Below are 5,986 nucleotides of genomic sequence, written 5' to 3' on the forward strand. Positions count from 1 at the left end.
AAGTTGAACCAAGATGATCTGTAATACATGAAGAGACCTATAACAAGCAAAGAAATAGAAACAGTAATCAAAAGGCTTCCTAGAAACAAAAGTACAAGCACAGATGAATTTACCTGTGAATTCTTTCAAACCTTTAAGGAGAATCTACTGCCAATATGTTTCCAAATCTTCCAGGAAACTAAAGATACAGAAACACTCCCAAATAGTTTCTATGAAGCTAACATAACTCTAATACCAAAAACATACAGACACCACACACACACACACACACACACACACACACACACACACACAGAGAGAGAATTACAGGCCAATATCTTTAGTGAACACAGATGAAAAGATCCTCAACAAAATAGAAAATCCAACAGCTCATCAAGGCAGCTTTCCACCATGGCCATCATTCCAGAGATACAAGGATGATTTAACATATGCAAGTCAATCAATATAATACAGCATTTCAATAAAAGAAAAAGAAAATAAAAAATAGATGTGTAGAAAGTATTTGACAAGGTTCAGCACACATACATCATAAAACCTCTCATCAATATGGATATTGAAGGAAACTTTCTCAATATAGTCAAAGCCATTTACCACAAACATGTGGCAAACATACTCAATGGGGAAAAACTAAAAACCTTTCTTCTGAGATCTGATAAACAAGATAAGTTTCCTCCCCTCATACCATTTCTATTTAATATGGTACTGGAAGTACTTTCAACCAGGCAAGAAACTACATCAAGGGCATACAGATAGAAAAAAATAAGTCAAGCTATTACTGTTTGCAGATGACATGATGATATATTTATTTATTATTTTTTCTTTTTTTATGGAACGCTTCACGAATTTGCGTGTCATCCTTGTGCAGGGGCCATGCTAATCTTCTCTGTATCGTTCCAATTTTAGTATAAGTGCTGCCAAAGCGAGCACATGATGCTATATTTATAAAAACCTAAAGACTCTACCAAAAAGCTTCTAGAAACAATCTATTTGTATAGTAAAGTGGCAGGCTACATAATTAATATAAAAAATCAATGGCTTTTCTTTATACAAATAATGAAAGGAATATTAAAAAAAACAACCTCATTTACAATTGGCCTCAGAAAATCAAGTACATTGAAGTCAAATTAACAAAAGAGGTGAAAGATCTATACAAAGAAAATTACAAAACATTTCTTCTTAAAATAAAGGAGGACAAAAGGAAAAGGAAACATGTAGCTGTTCATGGATTGGGAGGATTAACATCATTTAAATGACAAAAGTTCCCACAGTGTTGTACCGATTTAATGCAATTCCTATAAGGATACCCATGACATATTTAAAAATAGTGGATCAAACACTACTGGAATTCATATGGAACAATAAACCTTCATGAATAGCTAAAACAATCCTCAGGAAAGAGAAGAGGTGAGGCATCACTTTCCCCAACTTTAAATTATACTATAAAGCAATAGTTATTAAAACAGCACGATACTGGAAAAAGATAGACCCTCAAATCATTGTAACAGTATTGAATATTCTAAGACTAACACTCAGGTATATGATCAATTATTATTTGATAAAAAGGCAAAAAATACAAACTGGAGCAAGGAAAGCCTCTTCAACAATGATGTTGGTAATAAGTGATCAACTATATACAAAAACAAACCTCTTTTTAACACCATGAACAAAGGTCAAATCAAAATGGATTAAAGACCTTTATATCAGACCTGAACCCCTAAGCTCATAGAGGAAAATATAGGAAGAATACTCCATAAAATTGAAACTAAAGGCATCATTAAGGAAGTAACACCACTGGCCAAGCAAATAGAAACAAAGATGCAAATGAGTCTATATCAAACTGAGAAGCTTCTACATCTCAAAGAAAATGGTAACCAGGACACAAAGACTACCCTCCCACCAAATGGAAGAAACTATTGACTCAACACTCACCTGATAAGGAGTTAATATCAAAGATATACAAGGCAATGACAGAGCTTAACAAGAAAAAACATTTAACCCCCTAAATGGAGAGAATTGAGTAACAGATATTTTCTCAAATAAGAAATAAAGATGGCCAAAAGGCACATGAAAAAAATGCTCCACATCACTAATCATTATGTAAATGGAAATCAAAAGGACAATAAGATATCATCTCATATCACGAAGACTCGAACACCTCACAAGCACAGGAGCAAACAGTGATGGTGCAGATGCGGGGAGAAAGGGACTCTCATTCACTGCTGGTGAAAATGTAGATTGGTCCAGTCCTTTTGGAAAACAATATGGATATTCCTTAAAAAAAAATAGAAGTTGAGCTCTTATATGATCCAGCAATACCACACCTAGTGATACACCCTAGGAATCCAAAAACACCAAGCAGAAAAGCCCTCTGCATTCTTGTGTCATCACAGCACTGTACCAATAGCCAGAATCTGGAAACAGCTCAAGTGCCTGAGAAAAGATGAGTGACAAAACAACAACAACTCCTCCCCAAAATCCAAAACTGTGGTATATTAATACAATGGAATACTATGCAGAGGTCAGGAAAAATAAAGTCATTAGATTTGCTTATACATGGCTTATGGAAAGCATTATTCTGAATAGAATTAATCAGAGGGGGAGAAGAAACATAGGATGATCTCACTTATTTGTGGGATATAAGGGGGATAAAAGGTAGTATAGCAATAATATCCCAAGAGACTAGAGAATATTGTTAGGAGGACCAGTCAATGATAGGAAACTTGACATAAGTAGAAAACAGAAAAGGAAAAACAAATTAAATGTTTATCCTGGGGGCCAGAGTGGTGGCATAAATGGTAGGGCATTTGCCTGGCACATACTAACCTAGGACAGACCGTGGTTTGACCCCTGGCATCCCATATGGCATATGGTCCCCCAAGCCAGGAGCAATTCCTGAATGCATATCCATGAGTAACCCCTGAGGGTCACCAGTGTGGCCCAAAATCCAAAAAAAAAAGTTGACCCCAGAGGCAGGTGAGGGGAGGTTGCATCAGAAATTGGGGACATGGGTTATGGGAAATGGGTATTCTTAAAGGGGGTGTGCAGTGGTGTACAATTGTATGATGGAAACTCAATCATGAACAACTTCGTAAGTGCAGTGTTTAAATAATGTATGTAATTAATTTAAAAATGACATCAAGCAAAAAAGAAAACTGTATTGTGTCAACTGACCTTTGAAACTGTATATTCTTTAAGAATAGAAAACTTCAGCCATTCTGTGGAGAACATGACATTAATTGGGGTACAGGAAGAGAGAATGAGAAGGAAAGGACATGTGTAATGGTAGATTGAGAACTGACACTAGAAGAACCAGGAATAGAGGGAAAGACACTCAATGGGAAAGATACTTTCTACATGCTCCTTTCCCTTCAGAAAATGAACAAAGTGCCTCAACAACAGAGAGATCAGAATCAGGGGATGACTAAGTTTGGATCAGGAGACACTAAGGGAGAGGAATCTATAAATATTTGGTTCATTAGCATTTTGGGTGTCATTACTTGTCAGACATTGTTCTAAGAACAGAATAGCCTATCTTTTAGAGCTTGTGATTTATCAAGATCCAATAAAGATCAAACACATATAAGCTCAGACACAAACATTTACTTAGCATAAATATTAGGAAGTGTTGAGTATCTGGAGAAAATAAATCTGTTTTCTTCAATATAAGGAGTATAAGGTGTGCTCCCCGAGGAAGAGGGAAGATTATATTAGAAGAGGTCAGGTAATCGCTCTGATAAAATGGCCTTCTGCAGAACCCCCCCCCCCCAAAAAAAAAGAGTGTTAGATGGAGGTCAGGGGGAAGTTGTCGCAAGCTCAGGAATGACAAGAACAAAGGTCCTGGGGAATGAGCTTGCTTACAGTGTTTGAATAATAGCAAGGTGGTGGGGGTAGACAGATAAACAAAGAGGGTGGTAGGGTAGATAAAAATACAGTGGGCAGCTTGGTCCAGTCCTGTTACATTGCCCAAAGGTTTTGAGGAGAATGGAGAGAAGTAAAGCATCAAGGGTGTGTATGGGAGATGTACATAGCAGCTTCCTCTGGAGGTGGTAATTCCCTCTGAAAGTTGATCCAAATATTCAAGTCTCCACAGGAATAAATGGCCTATAATGCTGGTGTCACCAGAAATTTGCCTTTTTTTTTTTTTGTAAAGTCACAATCAACAAAAAACCACTTCCACAATTGAACTCTCTCAGCCAACACTAACCCATAGGCTGGCTTGATTAAGTGTTCTCTCTAGGATTTTGGCACTGTAAAAGGGCTGACTTGCCACAGGAGATAATAGAACCATCAATTGGTAAAGATGTCTCTCAGATTATTGCTCTAAAGTTCTATATATTTAATGCCAGGAATTGCTATATGCACATGGGTTGCTGAATTCCTAACTCAATGTATTCTGGCCTCAACATAACTTAAGTGGCAGTCTTACATGCTTTATTATATGGAATCGGACTAAATGTGTTCTGAGATTTTTTTTCTTTCTCTCTTTTATTTTACTGTTGTTTCAGGGTCACATTTAGTAATTCTCAGGGGTTACATTGTTGGGGACTGTGACTTGTTTGAGGCCATTTTGCTGTTCTTTCTGCCATAATCCAGCCTTTCACCTAAAAGCTACATGCAGTCTTGCTGTAAGTTCTTGGGCCAAAGAGAAAGGAATGTGCAGCTGCAAGAGATAATTAATCTTGTAGCCCGGAGGAGAGCAACACGGCCCGGTACCATTCCCAGAAATGAGGTCTTACTCCCTCAACTATATTCCGGAGTGAACTAGGCTGTTATCAATAAGTGTATGCTACATTGTCTGTTCAAGATCACTGAGGCAAGCACATCTTGCACCACCTCCTGATAGTCAAGCAATTAGGAATGCAGCTAGAAGGACACTAGAAATTTCCATGGAAACAGCACGTTCATCATAGCTTGAAGGTCATCCAGCCCCCCTAGCCCACTGCCCACTTCCTTATTTAGAGAATGCTTCACTTTCTTTGTTCCTTAAAGCCTGAAATATATCCTTGCCTTGTATGGGCCTTCGCGCCAAAAGTATGACTGACATCACCTTTGTACTGCCCCCTACTCCTTCACTATATAAGAAGGAGCTGTAGTCAAATAAAATTGCCTTTGAGCAGTGAGATATTGCCTTAGGTCTTTATTATTAACCTCTCTCAGATTTTTTACAGGTGTGGTTGCTCTTCTACTCAGCAAAATAGGAGTGCGGTTGTCTGAGAAGCCTTCCCAGCTAATTCCTGCTGGCCGGGTCCCCCCTGGGGGGGCTTCAGGACCCCGCATTTTGGCGCCCAACGCTGGGCTCGAAGACCACCGCCACACCCCGAACGACTACGGGTCGGCGAGTCCGGAGCTGTTTCATAAATCGCAGGAATACCCCATCCGGGTAAGCGTTGAAACGAGTTAGCCTTAATCAAAAATTTAAACTGCAGTTTTTTCAGTCGTTCTGATCACCGCCTCTGATTGGCTCTTGGGGCTTCGCCCGTTGGCTTCACTTCCATGGGTGTTTCGTTGAGTACTGAACTTAAATTCATTAAATATATACAGTCTGAGTTGAAAGCCAGACATATAGAGGTTACCAAAAAAGATATTTGTAATTTTTTTAATGTTTGTTCATGATGTTTACCAGAAATCTAGTGTTCCCGGGCTCCCTCTCGCTCTGACTCTGTCTCTCAGTTTCCTTCCTCTTCTGACCCTTCATCTTTACTTCTGCCACTGCACCCTCTGTGCAAAATCCTAAACAGCCCTTCACTTCCCTAGCTTCAGCTCCGTCCCTGTTTCACCACCCTCCCCTCCTTAGCCAGCAATTGCAACAATACAAAGCCTTTAATTGGAAAAGCCTCAAAGAGCCATTTCAAGCCGTAACCTCCTATGGCCCCCAAGCCCCTTACACGCTCTCCTGCTTAGAATCTAAAAGCTGAACTCTTTGTCTCTTGGGAAGTTAACTTTTTTTTCCGCTGCAAAGCCCTTGCAGATAGGCAGGAATCCTGAT

General features: G+C 39.1%; 1 non-coding gene across 1 annotated transcript; it reads right to left on the reverse strand.

The window, feature by feature from the left end:
• Positions 1-820: 820 nt before the first annotated feature.
• Positions 821-927, reverse strand: LOC126005750 (U6 spliceosomal RNA). The gene has a single exon (XR_007494786.1). It is a non-coding gene; the product is annotated as a U6 spliceosomal RNA (small nuclear RNA).
• Between the last annotated feature and the right edge of the window lie 5,059 nt (positions 928-5,986).

The sequence above is a fragment of the Suncus etruscus genome, chromosome 3 (assembly GCF_024139225.1).
Source record: "Suncus etruscus isolate mSunEtr1 chromosome 3, mSunEtr1.pri.cur, whole genome shotgun sequence".
NCBI lineage: Eukaryota > Metazoa > Chordata > Mammalia > Eulipotyphla > Soricidae > Suncus > Suncus etruscus.